This window comes from Eretmochelys imbricata, chromosome 21, assembly GCF_965152235.1.
Source record: "Eretmochelys imbricata isolate rEreImb1 chromosome 21, rEreImb1.hap1, whole genome shotgun sequence".
Lineage (NCBI taxonomy): Eukaryota > Metazoa > Chordata > Testudines > Cheloniidae > Eretmochelys > Eretmochelys imbricata.
The window spans coordinates 7,317,926-7,335,826 of NC_135592.1; the positions used below are offsets into that span (position 1 = coordinate 7,317,926).

General features: G+C 46.3%; 1 long non-coding RNA gene across 2 annotated transcripts in view; it reads left to right on the plus strand.

Annotated features, from left to right (window-relative positions):
• The first annotated feature begins 3,836 nt into the window (after positions 1-3,836).
• LOC144278090 (uncharacterized) overlaps positions 3,837-17,901 on the plus strand; it is a 32,339-nt gene continuing 18,274 nt past the window's right edge. For both annotated transcript variants that reach the window (XR_013348519.1, XR_013348520.1), the window contains exons 1-2: positions 3,837-3,946; positions 6,752-6,938. This is a non-coding gene — a long non-coding RNA (uncharacterized LOC144278090). The remainder of the gene's footprint in view (positions 3,947-6,751; positions 6,939-17,901) is intronic.

Sequence of the window (17,901 nt, forward strand, 5' to 3'; positions counted from 1 at the left end):
AGCAAAAATGTTCAGGTTTGGGGGTTTTGGACAAAAAAAAATATTTATTTGGTGAAAATTTGTTTTGTGAGAATCCACGTTTTCACTGAATAAATAGTTTTGACAAAAAAACTTGTGACCACCTCTACCTCCAGGCACTGCTGCTACCCTGAACATTTTCCATTCAGATCCCCTCTCGATTTTGTGTTTCTCTTCTTAATCTCATGGTCAGACTGTCTCTTGCCCCTGCCTCCTGGTCCACAGCTCATGATAAGCCAAAGGAGACCAAATTAAACAAAGAAAAGCCTCAGCATTCTCTTTCCTCAATCACATTCTCATCCCACTGTCCCATGGGATCTTATAACTTACAGAGCCCCATGTGCCTGGGTGAGTGTGTGTGAATCAGCCCAAGAGTTGCCTCCAGTGTCCCTTTGGGCGGGGTGGGATGGCCCTGCTCAGTTAACATAGCGACAGGTGTACTGAGATGGAGAGGATCAGCTGTCGTGCTCAGAGGTGATATTTTCGGGAGTCCTCTTGGAGGTTTCGCTGCAACCTACTTGGTCTTTTTGTATTTCTCTTCACTGACGCCTCTGCGGAGTTAAAACAAGAGGCAAGGGTGCACTGGGACGTTTGCTGATGCAGTGATGTTGGTTAGTGGGTGCAGCAGTCTTGCTAGTCCCCTAAGACGGTTCCCTCTTTTCCAGCTTCTCCGTGGGATCAAAAAAGCCTGCAGCAGCTTATGAACCTCCTGCTGCAACATTCCCCTGACCCCTGCTGCCATGCCCACTGCACACACCTGGCAATCGCAGTCGTGCTGCTGGTGCATCATTTTGAACTCGATTTGCCGTCTGACTAGCTTTAACTAGCCCAGCCATTTCCCTTTAACAAGAATATTGAAACGGAGCTAAGTTTTTTCTCTTAACAAAAGTGACTTTTAAAAAATGACAGTCAGGGGCTTGCTTCTTAGCCATGTATTGGGTGCCCCTCTTAAAGTGAACCCCAAATAAACCAGTACTGAGACCACTTGACAATGGCTAGGCAGGTGGAATACTGCGATTGCTGCTTAGCCACTGTTCGTCGCTCTATCACTTTTCCCATGTGCTCCCCACACCACCTGTTTGCTGTACCCACTGATGAGCTCTCGTCTTAAACTTAGACTGCAAGTTCATTTGGGCAAGCATCTATGTTATATGCTTGTCCAGTGCCCAGGACAGTGGGGGCTTAGAGACATTTCCGCTGCACGAATAAATCGTAAATAATTGAAATACACGTGCCTGAATACAGAGCTGGTTCCATGTGTATTTCTGCTCACTGACACCAGATCCAGCATGCTTGATTTGCAAGGTGGAAAGATGATCTATCTCATGCCACACATGTGAGATTTGAAAAGCCTCTTGGACTCTTTCTGCCTCTTACATGCTCACCAGGAACAAAAGTCTACACTGTTGGGGCTTAGGAGAGAGAAGACTGGATCCAGATCTAAACCTTCCCAGGGTTCTGGGGAACGTGGATACAGGTGTTTGGATCAGACCTTTGATTTTAATGATGTGTGAAGCAGATGAGAACCATGCTGTCCCATAGCTGTTGTGACTTTTCAGGGCTCATGTTGTTGTTATATTTGTATTAAGGTGACGCCCAGTCCCCAACCAAGACCGGAGCACCATGGTATGCTAGGAGCTGTACATACCCATAGTAAGAGCCCATCTCTGCCCGAAAGAGCTTAGAGTCGAAATAGACAAGACAGACAAAGCGTGGGAAGAAAGTGTGTCATTATCCCCATTTTACAGGTGGGCAACTGAAACACAGAGAGATTGAGCCTAATTCTAATTTACATTAAAGCTGCTTTAGGCCACTTTTATGGTGTAATTGGGACTCGCTTTAAATGAGAATCAGGCCCCGAGTGTTGTGCTGAGACCCCCTTGCTGACCAGTCTTGTTTCACTGTTTCCTTGTACTGTCCAACTGACCTGTCTGCATCAATCTGTGCTCTCTTGTTGTAGGCTCCTTAGGGCAGGGAACATCTTTTTTGTTCTGTGTCTGTACCGTGCCTAGCCCAGTAGGGTCCAAGTCCATGACTGGGACTCTTAGGCGCTATGGTAACGCATGCCAAGTGACTCTCCCACGTCCTGTAGACCAGTGTTACTCAACCGGTGAGTCTCAAAAGGCAATTGGGGGTGGGAGGGGGTCACGAGATGTTGATGATTTTATTATGATGCACAGTGAAGAAGATCTCACTCCCTGCACAGGCCACGTAGTCTCTGTCAGCCTCTCGCAACACGCATGCACACACGTTTATCTAGGCTTCGCATTGATACACATTTCACTCTTACTGTTAGAGTATATGGAAGGAGGTCACGAAAAATACTGACTTCGAATAAGAGGTCTCCAACTTGAAAAGGCTGAGAAACACTGGGCTAGGGCTCTCCTGAGTCCTTGTCCAGTGTTGTATCCACAGGGACATCCTCCCTCTTGGGGTAAAAAGATGCATTTGGTCACCAGATAAGGCTTGGTGATACATGGAGAGCAGATCTGTGGATCTGTCACTTCTCTCATTTTAATTGCACTTTACGTTTTTCTGCTTTATAAAATATAGACGCTGCATTCGAATGAAAGGAAATTTCATTCTGCCTTTCCTGAGTGTGTAGCTTAAACAAACACTAGTTCCAAGTGTACGTGACTGGGCAGGAGCTCTCATCATAGAAGGAGCGGGGTTGAGTTTCAATAACCCTCTGCATATTTACGTGTGCCAGCTCCCCACTTTCTTCTCCATCTCCCAGCAAGGCTGCTATCTCGTCACAAGTGAGCTGGCTTTAATTATTTATCAAACAGCTCCTAACTGTATTTTGAACCCCAATCCTGCTTGTTTGCATTTACGCTGAGTCTCAGCAGCTAGAGCCCACCCCCAGCTTCACAATGCCCTGATTGCTGCTATTCAAATCATCTTCTCTTTTTAACTCCCTTTATCAGTGGATGCCCTCCATCTCTCTCTCTCACAGCTCTTTCCTTTACAAAGTTTTTCATGCAAGATTGCCTGGCTAAATTCCAAACTGGATTATTCCATTCTGCCAAATTAGCAGAACCCCTCTGTGGATTCAACTGAATCCAGTCTTCATTAATTTGTTATTGGTGCAGAATACCTGCTGCATTTCATCTCAGAAGTGGTTGCATCACACTGGTGGATGAGAAGCCCCTCTGCACCAGACCCCTGTTTATCTGACTAGTAGAGAGAGTGTAGAATTTATTTAGATTTCTAGTGTGAGTGCTGCAGGGTAACGGATGTTCTCTAGTTTCAAATGATGGATGTTTTGGATAAGAGGAGTTTGGATAAATCATATTCTATTGATTATACAGCCTGTAAAGTATTTACGGTTCCTTCAGGAGGAAAGGCACCATACAAATGTGCTTTGCTATTGTGTGTGTACTCTGCAAACTAGCACCGGGAAGGCCAGCTGAGGACACTTAACTGCCTGCAAGACAGGACTTCACAGTTCTGCTGCAGCAAGTGTTGGCAGTGCCCTTGTGTGTTTCAAACCATAGGATTCATTCCTTATGGCCCCGCAGAGACGCTTCATAGGCGATGCTTGAAAGTTCCCCAAGAACGCGAGTACCACTGAAGCTAGCTGTGGAAATGGAAAGACCCATCTTTGTTTATTTCATCAGATGACAAGAGAGGGGATCAGTCACATCTAACCTCAGAGCCTTTTCTCTCCCCCTTTATTGCTACATCCAGGGGACAATCAGAATGGACCTGCATCCAGAACAAAGTAAAGTGACCCAGTGACATGAAGCAAGACCTACGTAATCAGCTAACAGAGTCATGCCATTGGAAGTCCAGTTTATGAAATAATGGGCTGGGGTGGGATTTATGGGCTCACTGTATCATTTCTCTCATTTCGGTGACATTTTCATTGCTTCAGGATTCCAGAGGGATGTTAATGCTGATCTGCTGGCATCTGCCTGATGTTATGGTGAGCTGACCCATCTAGTATCCCCCAAAATTCATCTCAGTATCTGGTTTATGTGTAAATCCGTGCTTGGACTGCAGGGTGCAGGAGGAAGAGGAGAGGAGGTTAGCAGGGAGAAAACCTGTTTAAAATGGTTCTCGTTGGTACTGAGCCATCCCAAGGAGTCTTATCTGGAAAAGGGAAGTACATGTCTCAAAACAAGATTCAAGTCATGCGTACATGGGAAGTGGGCACTTCTCACATATTGGGCCTCATCCGGGCCTATGTTAGCCCCCTTGAAAATGTCTGGCAAAAATGGGAACATGATCAATAGGAAGAGCTCAAGGTGGGGTCAAGGTATAGTCAACACTTGGCAAGGCTGCATAATGGACAGAGAGATTGCTGCATTGTTTGCATTATCTACAATTAGAGATGGGAATAGAACTTCCCCAGGCTATTCTGGAGTCCATGTTCCCATTCATCTTGGTGTAGAGCCTGACTCAAGAAGATCAGAGCTGGACCTGCATTTGAACTTCCCCAAAGTTCAGGGCTTTGAATCCACCTTAGAAAGGTGGGTCTGAGCCCTGAATACTACATTTGGAGCTGAACTTCCCCAGAGTTTTGGATCTCTGACGATCCAGCCCAGACCTGTCTCTGCCTCTAATTAGAAGAGGGGCCTCTGGGACCTGGTCTGGGACTTGTTTCCCCATTTGTAACTGATGTTTTGACAACCACTCCAGAGCCTTCTGTTGCACTAAAAGGGGATCTGTCAGGCCCACTGATGGATGCCCTCATTAATGGAGGAAGGGTGTGCATGTCTGAAAACACATACATGTAGCCACTGAAGCATTAAGCTTTTCCTAGGAAGCCCCTGGGAGCTGGGAAAGATCCATTATCATGGAAATGACGTTATGGTGCTACAGTGAGACACTTAGAATTCCCCTGAGCCTCTCTGCCTTGAAAGCCCCCCTAAGTACGAGAGCTTTCTCTGGGAGCTGATCCTGTGGATGAAGTCACTCTAAAAGGCACCGAGGTTCCTTGTGGTGAACGAGTGCGTGCGGATGCATATATGTGAGCACATTCACCTGGAATCACGGCTTCAGTGGGGAAAATGACTGGTGACTCGATAAAGGCTGGAGGGTTGGAGATTAGGATGATGTGACACTGTCTTCACAGGTGGATTTCACTCCCATTTGGTTGGTTACCTGTGACCAGCTACTTCAGTTCCAAGAACCTGTGAACACTTTCTATTCGGGATCTAAACAATCTATGCTAAAGTCTGTCCCATCTTGTATTTAGCTGTGACACTCTGGTTACCTTCTCCAGCTCTGAGGAAGAGCTGTGTGAAGTTGAAAGCTTGTCCCTTCCACCAAGAGAAGTTGGTCCATTGAAAGATATTACCTCGCCCACCTTGTCTCTCAGATCTGCCAGTATCATATGTGGAATGAACCATCTGTTAAGTCTTTAAACCGCATTACTGGAGACCCTCATCCACTGTACCATCACTAACCATTGACGTTTAATTGATATCAGTGGCCATTATGAAGACTTGGAGTATATTACGCAGTACGCCAGGCACTTTCAGCATGGATTCACTGGCAGCAATTGGCCAGCATAGCAGGGGTGGTCTGCATGGGTCATTCAGTAGCAAGGCTGGGACAGTCTGCATGGTGCATTTAGCAGCACGGCACTTATATTCTATGTGGATGCACCTGGAACTCTCAGCGGGAGTCAGGCAGATTAAAAAAAAAAAATAAAAAAAATCCAGACTGCCTGTTCATTCCTTCCCTACCCCAGCAAAAGACCTATATTAAAATCCCTGTTCGTTCTGTCAAAGAGTAACAGCCACCCTTTCCCCTGAAAACCAGTGCATTTGCACCAAACTAGGTCCATTGAGAAGTAAAGTCCACAGCCTCTCCCTTCCAGCCTCCCATCTTGCCTTGCATTTTGTGAGCCAGCCCATCCCTACCTTTTACTCCCTGCTCCTTGAGAGTTTTTAACGTGTACCCTTCTAGAGTTGCTCTGATTTACTCTGACGTGTGTGGGACCTCGTGGCCCCCTAGGGCTGCCAGCCTAGGCAGTGTGTACCTCCTCAGCAGTGCTCACTGCCTCAATCTGTCAGCTCCCACCCTTCGGCGAGGAGCTGGGCTCTAACAGGAGGAGACTATGATGCCATCACAGCCACAGTGCAATCTATTAAATGAGTGTAGCTTAATCCCCCTTGGTTAAGTGACAATATGAGCATTTGGGCATAAACATAACCATTCCTACAGCAGCAGTATCCCATAATAAAAGGGCATTCCTGACTCTGTTGCCATGGCTGGGACAGGGAGCCAGGCATTCATACAGTGCTGAAAGAGGATGTTGAAGTTGGGAAGGTCCCAAATGTGACCTTTTTTTGGCTTTGGTTTGCAAAGTCCATGCAATATTTGTTGTGTTTTTTTTCTCCCCAGAACAAAATGCCTCAGTGTTTTGGATTTTAATTAATTTTATTATAATGTATTTGTTTGCTCATTCTTCCTAAGAACCAGTGCTTTTACAGCAGCCCATGTTCAGGAACAGGGATGGGACTGGATCTAAATACCAAACTTAAACTTTCCTGAACTTCATGGGATTCAGCATCCAAAACTGGATCCAAGTTTTGCAGTTGGTCCCTGCTTCCATAAGGAGACCAGTATAAATTCTACACCCCTGACCAGAATATCCTCTAATGGTCAGGTGTCCAAAATCTAAACCAGGATCCAGGTTTGGCAGCTGGCCTCACTGTCTGTAATGGGTGAAACCAAAAATCCAGATTACAGGGGTTCAAAATCCATCTCTGTTTTGCAGCTCAGTTCCATCTGGATTCATGAGCAACCCTACAAAAACAAGACAGTGCATGATGCCCCTGCACTTGTGAGCAACCCTACAGGAAAACGAACAAGCCGACAAAAACCAATGTGTGCACAGCCCCAACGCTCCTGGACTACTCTACAAAAGCAAACTGGCTCTTCGCACAACCGAGGAAACAGAGCTGGTAAGGTCACTGATTGACGTGTGCGATGGGGTATCCACCCCACACAGGACTGAGTGGGGTTAAGGTGGCTGGGATGGCCAATCAACTCCACAGGCTGCACCTGGAACAGGAGTCAGGGAGCAGGAGATTGATTAGGATCAGGCTCATAAAGCCAGGCAGCAGGCTACAGACGGGGCTGTTGAGAAAGGACAGTCACTACAGTCATCCACTCTCTTGGGTACCCTCCACCTGAGCCTGCTGGCCTCCCATGAGAGTACCGGGTATCCCTCACCCCCCTCGCCCTTCATTTTTGTTTTTTTGTCACTTTACACCCATTTAATTTCTTTAAAATACACACTGATAAATTCCCAGGAAATTTTAAACAAAAACCCCCCCGAAAACAAAGGCCCTCTCCGTGGCACAGCCATGACCCTCAGCACAGTCTCTGGAGATCATCCTGAGCCATGGGGGCAAATCTGAGCTACCAGGGCTCAGGCAGAACAGCAAGGTGGCTTGTTATCCCCACTGCAAGAGCTTTGCAAGGGGAGGTCCATTCTTCTACCCTAGAATCTGCCAGCCACAGCTGTGCCCTGAAGTGACCCAGAGGAGCTGGAAGCTGTGGGTGGGGTGGGCAACTGTGTGTGGATTGCACTAAAGATTTTCCTGCACAGGCTCTCTCCTCACTGTGTGGTAATTGTACAAGCCCAGTTGAAAACGATGCTGGGTACAGTGTTTCTAAAGGAAGGAGCATAGCCCCAGGAGGCTCTTTCTCTGCGGGATTACGAGGGGAGCAGATGGTGCTTACAGCCCGTAGCTCATTCTCTACTGGTTGTCCCTCTGGGGCTGCAGCACCTGCCCCCGGGGAGGTCTGGTGCTGGAGGTTTATAGGGTGTGCTTTCTGGATTCATTTTATTGGCTGTGGGCTGTGGCTCAGCGGAAGCGCTAAGAAGGCTGAACCAAAGTGTTGGGTCTTACCGTACGCTCCCAAAGCTGCCCGGTTCCCACGGACTCTGAAGTCCCTGATTTCAAGTTAAACCTACTACAGCGGGTTAAATATTTTGGGGGCAGGGGAATGCTCCTCAGTTTCTATCTACTGCCATCACTCTGCACTTGTGAAGAGGGCTCACTTAGTGCCGGGAGTGAATGCACTGGCCTATTACCTTTGGAGACCTGGGTTGAGATCTAGTCTCAAATCAATACCGAAATAAGCCAGGTGTTTTCATTCTGCTTATCTTACATTTACTGCATCACAAAACCACTGCACATTTGGCCCTGATTAGCTCCAGTGGGGGTGGGCAGATCTGGAACAGCGTTAAGAGGCGGAGGGTGGGAAGGCTGAGATGCATTGGCAGAGTGGTGTTGGGAACTATAAGGGCTTCAGTTGTCCAGACAAAGTATGAGGGGCAGGAACTGCAGTTACTGAATCAAGATCTCTTTCAAGCACCCTGGGCCCAGATTGGTTGTTGAACATCCCAGACAGGGCTGTCTAGTAGCCAAGGTCCAAAGCAAGAAGTGGGATGAGGTCAGGACTGAGTGGCATTGGCAGAGCTGTACAGGTGGTTTGTATAACATTTTGTCCACGCTACACCTGCAGTCTAGAGTTATTTTGTCACCACTAACATAGGAAACACAACAGCTGTTGAGCATCTGCTCTGTCTCCTCTGGGGCCTCTAGGCTGACTGCACATTCAGGGCAAGGGATACTTCACATAGGGCAGTAGCTAACTTCTCCTTCTGGTCAAAGACCTCCAGGGGTCGAATCACATCCAGTGTGGTGACGGTGCTGCAGACATCAAGCCATCGCTCTCTGAAGCTTGAGTACTGAAGAATGCGGCTCACCCATCTCTGGCAGGGCTCCAGCCTGCTCTAACCAGCGACTAGAAAAGGTGACCAACTAGGGTGACCATCGGAAAGTCCCAATATTAGGGTCTTTGTCTTGTATGTGTAACTACACCCCCGTCAGCCCACCTGGAAAAAACAAGTGTCCTGATTTTTTACACTTTCTGTCTGGTCACCCTATGACCAACGGCTATTGGAAACTTAATGGTGCAAAGCCCCTCTAACCAGCTCTAACTCTGAAAAGTAGGGGAAATAAAGGCCCTGATTGTGGAATTGGATCTGCACAGGCACAACCTTGCACTTGCCTGGAGCCACACTGAAGTTAATGCAAAGCTCCCTCTGCCTGGATGTCAATGCAGAAGTTGGTAAATTCCTTTAGCTTTCCAGAGCCTCCTACTGGCTGGGAAGTGGCTAGAAACACTTAACAAAAGAGGAGGCTAATAGTGTGGTGTGGGATGGGGAGCGGAGGGGAAGAAATAACCACAGCCAGACTGCTTGCGCACTCAGGTGCTTTCATTACCAGACATGCTTATTAAATCCCAGCAGTGTGAGCAAAATAAACAAACAGAACAACTGCCTGTGTCTGAAACAGGCCAGAGAACAACCCCCAGCTGGGCCTAACTGAGGCTAATTGCTCACCAAGTCCAGTCTAGCTAACCATATCTTTGCTGGCTACTAGCCTGAATTAGCACTAACTGGGGGTGGGATTTAGTCTCTAATCAGCTGCTGTCCATGTTGGAGCTCATTTGCCAAGCAGAGCTTGAGGTGCAGAGCAGCAGCTTGGAACAGGTAAGTTGCAGTGAATGAAAGAGAAAAGAAACAGGGATTTAAAATAACAAACTGAGAGGGGGTGAGTGGTTAGACTGCCCCAGTGCTGCCTAGCTCCCTGTTCTCTTGCTGGAAAGGAAAACGTGGCAGAGTACCCCATAAACGTCCCTCTTTGGGCTTTGCTGGAACAGGGCAATCACAGCCCCGGGTTCATGCACAGAGTTTGAGGGTTTGGAATCTAAGGCAGTAAGAATCTGGTGTTGGTGGGTCTTCCTTTGATAGTTAAACATTTGTCCTTCATCTCTGTGCACAGCCATCAATGCCAGCCCCACTCTGCATTCCCAGCTATTACAAGTTTGGGGAACCCCCTGAGGGCCTGTGTTGTGTTACTACTGAGTCACTGGCCTGGACTTATTGCCCCCTAAAAATGACTGTCAGAATCTGGCTCGCCTTCCTGAGTTAGATTGCTCTTTTCTAGAGATGAGCTCAGAGCTGCAATGTTTAAAACCCAAGTATTGAGCACCCTGTCACTTGCTTTTGCTCTGTAGTAAAGAGGGGGGCCAACTGCATAATTTGGATCCAGAGCCCAGTTCAGATTTGGAGGCAGCTCCAAAGTTTGCAGGTTTGGGTCTGAGGTTTTAGGTTGGGCCCAGCTCTGATTTTTAATTTCCTTCCTTCTTTCTTTCTTTTTTTTTTTTTTTAAGGAGTCATTCTGAAACCTTGCCCACCCCAGGTCTCAGTCTCATCTCAGGTGTATTTACAACTTCATGCAAAACAACTGATTTGGAATTATTTTAAACATATAGAGTTGCTATCTATATCAATGGAAACTACCCTACTTTTGAGACAGGCGTCCCCAGAGACCAATGCTCATTTCTGCCACTTTCCTTACAGAGCTGGTCTTTTAGGGCCAGATCTTGATTCTGTGGACTCTGCGCAAAGGTCTAGCCCAAGTGAATCAGATTGCAGGATGTGGCCCTTACGAAGGGCATAATGCAAAGGGTGGAGGCTTGAAGCTTGCAATGGTATTGCCAACAACCATTGTTTATTGGCTGTAGGACCCTTAGTGTAGGCGAGTCTGTTTAACACATAGGCCTGCACACAATATTTCTGCATTTGTTAATTGCCTGAAATGATCTACATGAATGAATGCAACACAGAGCTGTGCGTCCTGAACCCAAGGAAACTCCAGTACATTTCAATGACCTGAGTTACTTGGCTTGTGGTGGGGGGTGTGCTGCCTGGATTGAAGAGAAGAGGCTTTGGGAGTCTTTATTTTGTAAGCTGGTAATGCAGCTGGGCAAACAGAAGCATGTGGAGATGAGGCTCCAGTGCCTAGCTGATGCCCGGTTGGTGATGGTTTCTCCTGCAGGATTCTGCAGCTGCTTTGCCTGCATTTGGCAGCCCCACGCTGGAAAGCTGGTTCTGTCAAGGTCAGGCTTCATCCTTTTTCTCCTTGCTACTTTGCGGGAATGTTGATTTTAGCTCCAAGACGTGCCAGTTACTTTTTCTTGGCTGCAATGGGGTGACCTATTGGTCACTGATTATTTTATTCCTTAATGGAAACTGACTGTTGATCATTATCAATTACAGATAAGTATCTCCTGGTTCCTGTCTCCCAAAGTGCCCCTAAGGTGTCATCTATGTTTGGGAATGAAAAGGAATTATTTAGCATGGTATATGGTATAATGGGATGAGCTTGAGAAAAGGGGAGAATTTAGGCTGTATTAAGAAAAACTTCCTGACAGTGAAATATACTGAGCAACAGATAAGTCTTTCCCAAGGCAAGTGGCAAAACCCCATCACTTGGGACATGTGAAACTAGACTGGATGAACAAACCATGAACACACATGCAGTAGGGAACAATCTTTCATCAGCAGGGAGGTGGATGGGGTCTAGAGATCTATGTGGGCCAGATTCTGAGAGGAGCTCTCAGCACATTGGGAATCTGCCTTTTATTTAGGTGCTTAAATGGGAGCTGAGCTCTTTGGAAAGTCTGGCTTAACAGATGGATTTGAAATCTCCAAACTGATATTTCATAGGAGCAGATTGTTCTGTGCATTGTGAAAACAGGTGCTCTGCACCTCACAGGTTCTGCTCTCGATGCACTTATACGCCTCCCCCTAAGGTCAGTGAGAGGTTTATTTCCACACCGGGACAAAAATATACCCATCTTATTTCTCTCATGCTAGTATAAGTATCAGGCAGAGCTTTCTGATGTGCTCTGAGCAGGACATTAGTAAGGCTATCAGGCTTAAGGCAGAGTCTTCTAAAATCCCTCCTTTGTTTCTGCTTCTTTTAAATGCTTTTAAATAGTAGTTGGGGAATGCATTTATGTAAGTCACAGGTCCCAAGGCTGCATTGTATCAGTGTCTCTGTACTTCTCAATCTTTCCCCTCGTTTAGGCCCTGCTCCTGAAAGTTGTTCAATACAGGCAAATCAGCTGCATTGACTCCAGTAGTTGGATGAGGCAGGATCTGTCCACATACAGCAGCTTGCAGGATCAAGGCCTTGATTGTAGGGTCTTGGGGGCAAGGGCTGTGTCTTTGTACATGTTTGTACAGCACTTGGCATAATGGATCTCTGTTCCTGACTGAGACCTCTGGGTGCTACTCTCAGAGACAAATTTAAAAAGAGATCAAAATACCCACTATTAGAGATGGACCAACACTTCAATATTTGGGGCTATTTGGAATCTAGGTCTGAGTTTTGCAAAGGGACTGTTTCTTTGTAACTAGAAGCAATGTGGCCAAATGGATAGAGCACTGGGTTCGAAGAGTCCTGGGTTAGAGTCCTGACTCTGCTGTTGGCCTGCTGCGTGACCTTGGGCAACTCACTCCCCTTCCCTGTGGCTCAGTTTCCCCATCTGATGATGACCTCCTTTGAAAAGTGCTTTGAGAGGTGTTGATGGAAAACGCTATATAACTGGCCAAACCAAATTCCTGCCTCCTGCCCTGGGACTGTTGGATGTTCGAAATCTGAATATGGTTCCTTCAGCCTGTCTCCACCTAATCCTTCCAAGCCTAGAAATATTAGGTTTTTATCCCTAAATGTCTGCAAATATTGATTTCACTGTGTATGCACAAATGATGAAAAAAATATTTCCATAGATGATGATCTAAATGTACAGCTAGACAAAGTAAGAAACCCACTGCCTGAGACCGTAGTCTGATTTAAAGATATTTACTTGGTCTATTTTGACATGTCATGTTGACAGGTTTTGTTTGAATGGTTTTGAAGCTTTAACTTTTTGAATCTCAGTGTCTACTGTTGTTAAATCATTTATTGTCTGATCCCCATCCCCACCGAATAACTTTCCCTCAGTGGTGAAAATGTAAGTTGATTAAAAATAGGAAAAAGTGCTAATTCATCACTTAGGTGTTTATGAGACTGTTTAGGCTGATTTTGGCTCCTGATAGTAGGTGCTGAAATTTAAAACATTGGGTCCCCGTAACAGGAGCTCACTATGGCAATATATTGTGTTTCAAGGCCCCTTAGAAACATGTTTGAATTTAACCTCACAACCCCCTCCTCATGCAGGGGATATTGACTATTAACTCCATTTTTCAGATGGAGAAGCTGAGGCACAGACAGGCTAAGTGAGGTGCCCAAGGTCACATGGTTGAGTCAGTAGCAGAGATGGGAATGGAATCCAGGTGTTCTGACTATGTCCCATGCTCTGTCCATTAGATCTCCAGAAAAATAAAATCTCCAAAACAAGAGAGGGGCTTTTGGCAAATGCTTTAAATAAAATCTCTTGTTCTTAAAGTCTTGCATCATCTATCATAGGTACGCAGCTCAGCAAAGGGAAATTCTGACTAAAGCTTAGGGCATCCACTGCACTGACAACTCCCCAAACTACCTGCTCTTCACTGTCATCGTTACCATGGTGGTGTCAGCAGAAACCCTTTGATGTGTGGGTAAAAACAGCTTCCTAGCCCTGAGGTAGTCTGTCTCTGTGCTCTCCTAGCTGCTGGAGGGTGCATTGCTTGGCAAGCGCCAAAACCAGAGGAGAGATTATAGGGATGAAAGACCTCACCAGCCACCCCTTGGAAAGCCTCAGTAGTGTCAAAGGGCTCCAGCGTCTCTAGAGCACAGTGATTGCACTGCTTCTAAACTCACCACATGGGCCCTGTCACAGCATCAGCACTCGCAGGTCACTGCAGCAGCTGGGGCAACAGTATCCTTCGCTCTTCCAGCACATAGCTGCAGCACCGTCAACCCATTGCATTAGATGGTGGGGGAGCTGGCCACGCTGCCCACGTTGGCGCTGCTGCAGCGCCTAATGCCAGCCCTGGCAGCATGCAGGAGACTGGAAAGTGGTGACCACCCAATGCCCCCACATGAATGCACAAGTAGGATAAAGTGTTCATCCCTTCCGGCCAAGTGTGACTCAAGAAAAACAATACTTCACACCCCACTTTTATTGATACCACACTGCGCATTATGTCCATGTGATAAATTCCAGAGCCCTTTGACCTCCTCGCTCCACTTTCTGCTCCCTACTCTATGATGGCTGGGGTTATTTTTAACATCCGGAAGTGTCAAATAGCCCCTCCTTAAAATAAAAAGAGCCTACCACAGAACTATCCCTTTCCCCTCCGAGATTATGGATTCACCACCAGATTACACAGCTCTAGGAAATAAAACCAATAGCTTTATAAATTGTACCATAAATAACAAAAATAAATAATTCAAGTCTTGGATCAGGGTCAAGAATCAGGATTGATATCTTACAATCCTTCCAGGATGGAAACACCTGCCATATCCCATTGGAGAGCATGGGAATTCTCCCTTTACCCCAGCATTAAACATCCTGCTAGGTTGTAAAATACTGGACTGTACAACTGCTGTCAAAATATGTGGATCATAGGCTGTTGTAAACAGGGCACTCTTGTAAAGAAAACAGCTATAAAAACAAGCAAACAGACTTCCACATAACTCGTGTTCCAGCTTTGTTTCTTTTGTTTAGCAGGAGCCACACTCTGCCTGGACCACTGTACAGCACACAGAGACATGTGGTGGCTGAAAAACATTGCAGATAAACATATTACATCTGAGGGTATGTCTGCACTGTGGGACCCCCCCCCCCCCAGAACTCCAGGACGGCGGGTCTCAGATCCTGGGTCAGCTGACTCGGACTTGTGCTATGGGGTTAAAAAGAGCAGTGTAGAGGTTCCCACTTGGGCTAGAGCCCAGGCTCTGGAACCTGGTGGGAGGGAAGGGTCTCAGAGCCCAAACTCCAGCCTGAGTGGGAAGGTCTCTGCTGCTACTTTTAGCCCGTACTGCGAACCTCGCAAGCCCAAGTGAGTTGACTTGAGCTCTGACTGGCTGCTGTGGGTTTTTTTGCAGCATAGACATGCCATGTGATGCCCTGATTTATAGAAAGACTGATGCAGATAATTTTTAGAATTTTTTGTCTGCCTCCGTTTGCCTCATATGATTTCTCTGTGTGTAACTTTTTTGTTACTTTCTGAATTTCTGCTGTTTAACCTGTTTCTAAAACCATCCTTGAAACCCCCCTGTTAATTGAGTCTTTAGCGTGTGTTTGTTTACATGACAACATTGCACGGTTGTTTTCTAGTTTGAGATAATCTGCTTTTGCATTGGAGGACTGGTAGATGGTTACATGTCTGGCCACACGCTTTCATTCCTACAGAGAATCCCACATTCAGAAAGGCCAGTTGCCATTCCCAGGAATCCAACCACATGGATGTAGTACTCCTGGGAATAATGTTTGCAGAGCAGTAAAGGCTCTGGCAGTTTTAGAAATCTCACTTGCCAAGGATGGTGATAGCGCAGCGGTTTGTTGAGGAAAGGGATCGTGCCCGCAACTACGCAGAATAGCTGCAGGGAAACCTCTGTCAAGCAAACAACCCAAGGGACAAGCAAAATGCCGGCTGCCCAGTGGATTAATAATTCTGACTAGTGTATGTAGCACAACTGCCTTCTGCTGCAGGGAAACAGAAGTGAGGATATGTATGTCATAGGCCCTGTATTGCAAACACTAATTCTGCTTTAGCAAGAGCAATGGAACCCTGTGCATTTGGCTCAGGGAAGATCTGTCCCTGTAGTTGCTGTCAGGTTCCAAGTGGCTGTGAGGTGCAGCATGTGGTAATTGTGGTGTTCAGGTGGCTGCGTGGAATTGCTACTTTTTGAAGAAAAATTTCGAAGCATTTTATAGAGATGGGGCAGCCTTTTGACATAGTCTCTAAAGGCCAGACAGAATTCTGTTGGAAACCTTGGGACTGATTTAACATGGTTGCTTAGGGCAGGGAGTTGCCTATTGGGAATGAGTCCTTGGTTCAAATTCTTAATGAACGTAACACTTAATAAATTTATTAAGACTTTATTAAAACAAGTTGGGGCTTATATATGTTTTCCCCCTAAAGAGTAAGCTTCAGGTATGCAATGAAATGTGAAAACCTGAAAAACTGGCCTTGCTTTGATTTATCTAAGGTCAGTTTTCACATGGGTGCCCATGTTTCCATGGGTGTGAATGGTGTACTCTGTTGTGTATAGATTCTGCACTGTGCTCAGCTGTGTGACTTATTTGTACAGTACCTAGCACAGTCGCACTCTGACTGGGGCGCCAGATATAAATCATAAAAAGATAGAGGCTGAAATGAAGCTCTGTGTGTGTCTTGTGTCTGAAAGCTAAAGAATAACCATTCATGCCACTGAGGTGATTTTTGTGTGTAACCTGATCCTACCCCCAGTGGCAATTTGTCGCTCTCCCTTGGCTGTTGCACTACGAGCTGGGACAGAAGCCTGAGTAGAGGTGGCTGAAAATGTTGGTCAAAACCAGTTTTCTTGCAAAAAAAAAAAAAAAAAACCCCGCTGTTTTGACCCAAATTCTAGGCACTACCACGATGAAAATAATTAATAGTAGCAGATTAAAAATGAAGGAAAGAAAGGAGAGAGAGAGAGAATAAAAGCAAATGAGAGAGGCCAGGAAAATGGAGGGGGAGAAGAAGAAAAGGAAAGGAAAAGAAAAAAGAGGGAAGAGGCGAAGGAAAGAAAGGGGAGGAAAGAAGAAAAGATAAAGAAAATGTTAAAAGATAAAGAAGTGAGAGGGAAAGAAAAGGGAGGAAAAAGAGGGTACTTGAAGGGAGAGAGAAGACTGAAGAAACTATAGGTAAGTGTGGTGTTCCATGGTGTGTTTCCACAGGGCAGGGTGGGGCTGTCAGGCTGGGGAAAGGGAGTGACTGTGCAGTAGTGAGCCATGATTTCAGTTCTTCAGGGGCAGATGGTGCTCTTTAGCCTGCTGCTTTCTCCACTTTGAACAGGAGTTTTCCTCCAGCTCAGCCCCCTGCTATTAGGAGATGCTGCCTCTAGAAAGCCCTGATGTTGAGCAAATATAGCTTCCATACACCCCACTGGGAACTGCAGGTTCTCATCCCTGTGTTCCCTAGAGTGCCTGTCTGGCCCTAGTGGGGAGAGGCCATTTCACCTCCTGAGCTCCTCCTGGGCGAGACAAAGGCCAGTGTTCAGAGAAGTGAACACGGCTTTGGAGGCTGGAGTGGAGGATCACACAAGGTCAAACCTTGGAGCTGAATTTCTTCGAGTGTTTGCATTGTTTTGGGGAAGATCCCGCTTCTGCCAACAGACAGACTTCTGAAATGTAACTTTATCTCTCTCTAGACCTAACAGCGAATTTCTAGTGAGCTTCTGCCACAGGGGGACTTGTTTACATTGTGAGGACAGTCCTTTGTGACAGAGCAGGAGTCCGTGCCTGGGAAAACCCACCCATGGCCTGTGAGGGATAAAAGTCATGGCTGGAAGGAATTTCGGATTTTCACCAATTCATGGAAAAAAGGGGATGTTTATTCCAGCTCAAGCTAAAACCACACTGTAAAGTCGATGTGAGCTTTTCCGGCTGACAGTGTCTGAGCAGACCCACTCTCCTGATCACCTAGTCCTAGAGAATTTTAGAGTACTCAGTACAAGCCTTGCAGCATCATTGCTATTGTAAGATGGAGCATGCTGGGCCGCTACTGTAGAATATTATGATACATTTACTTGAGGGTAACTTTTGAAAGTTACCCTCAAAGGTTAGCCTCAATACTCTCTTTGCAACATGCAGGGCACCTTGAGGGAAAAGATTTTCACAAGTGCTTCAGGTATTTAGGAGCACAGTGAAAATCAATGGGACTTGTGTGCCTGAATTCCTTAGATGTCTTTTTAAAAACTCCTCTTAAAGTACACGTGACCCGAAACACTTCAGCTTACAATGCTGGTAGCCCAGTGGTTAAATGAGCATGTTGTGTGTGTAAGGGATGCAGGCTCTTTGGAAGAGGAGGAGATGGTGTCAACCCAGAGTTTGGCTATCACAGTCCTCAGCTGACAAGTCAAGGTCTGCCAGTTTTTAAACCCA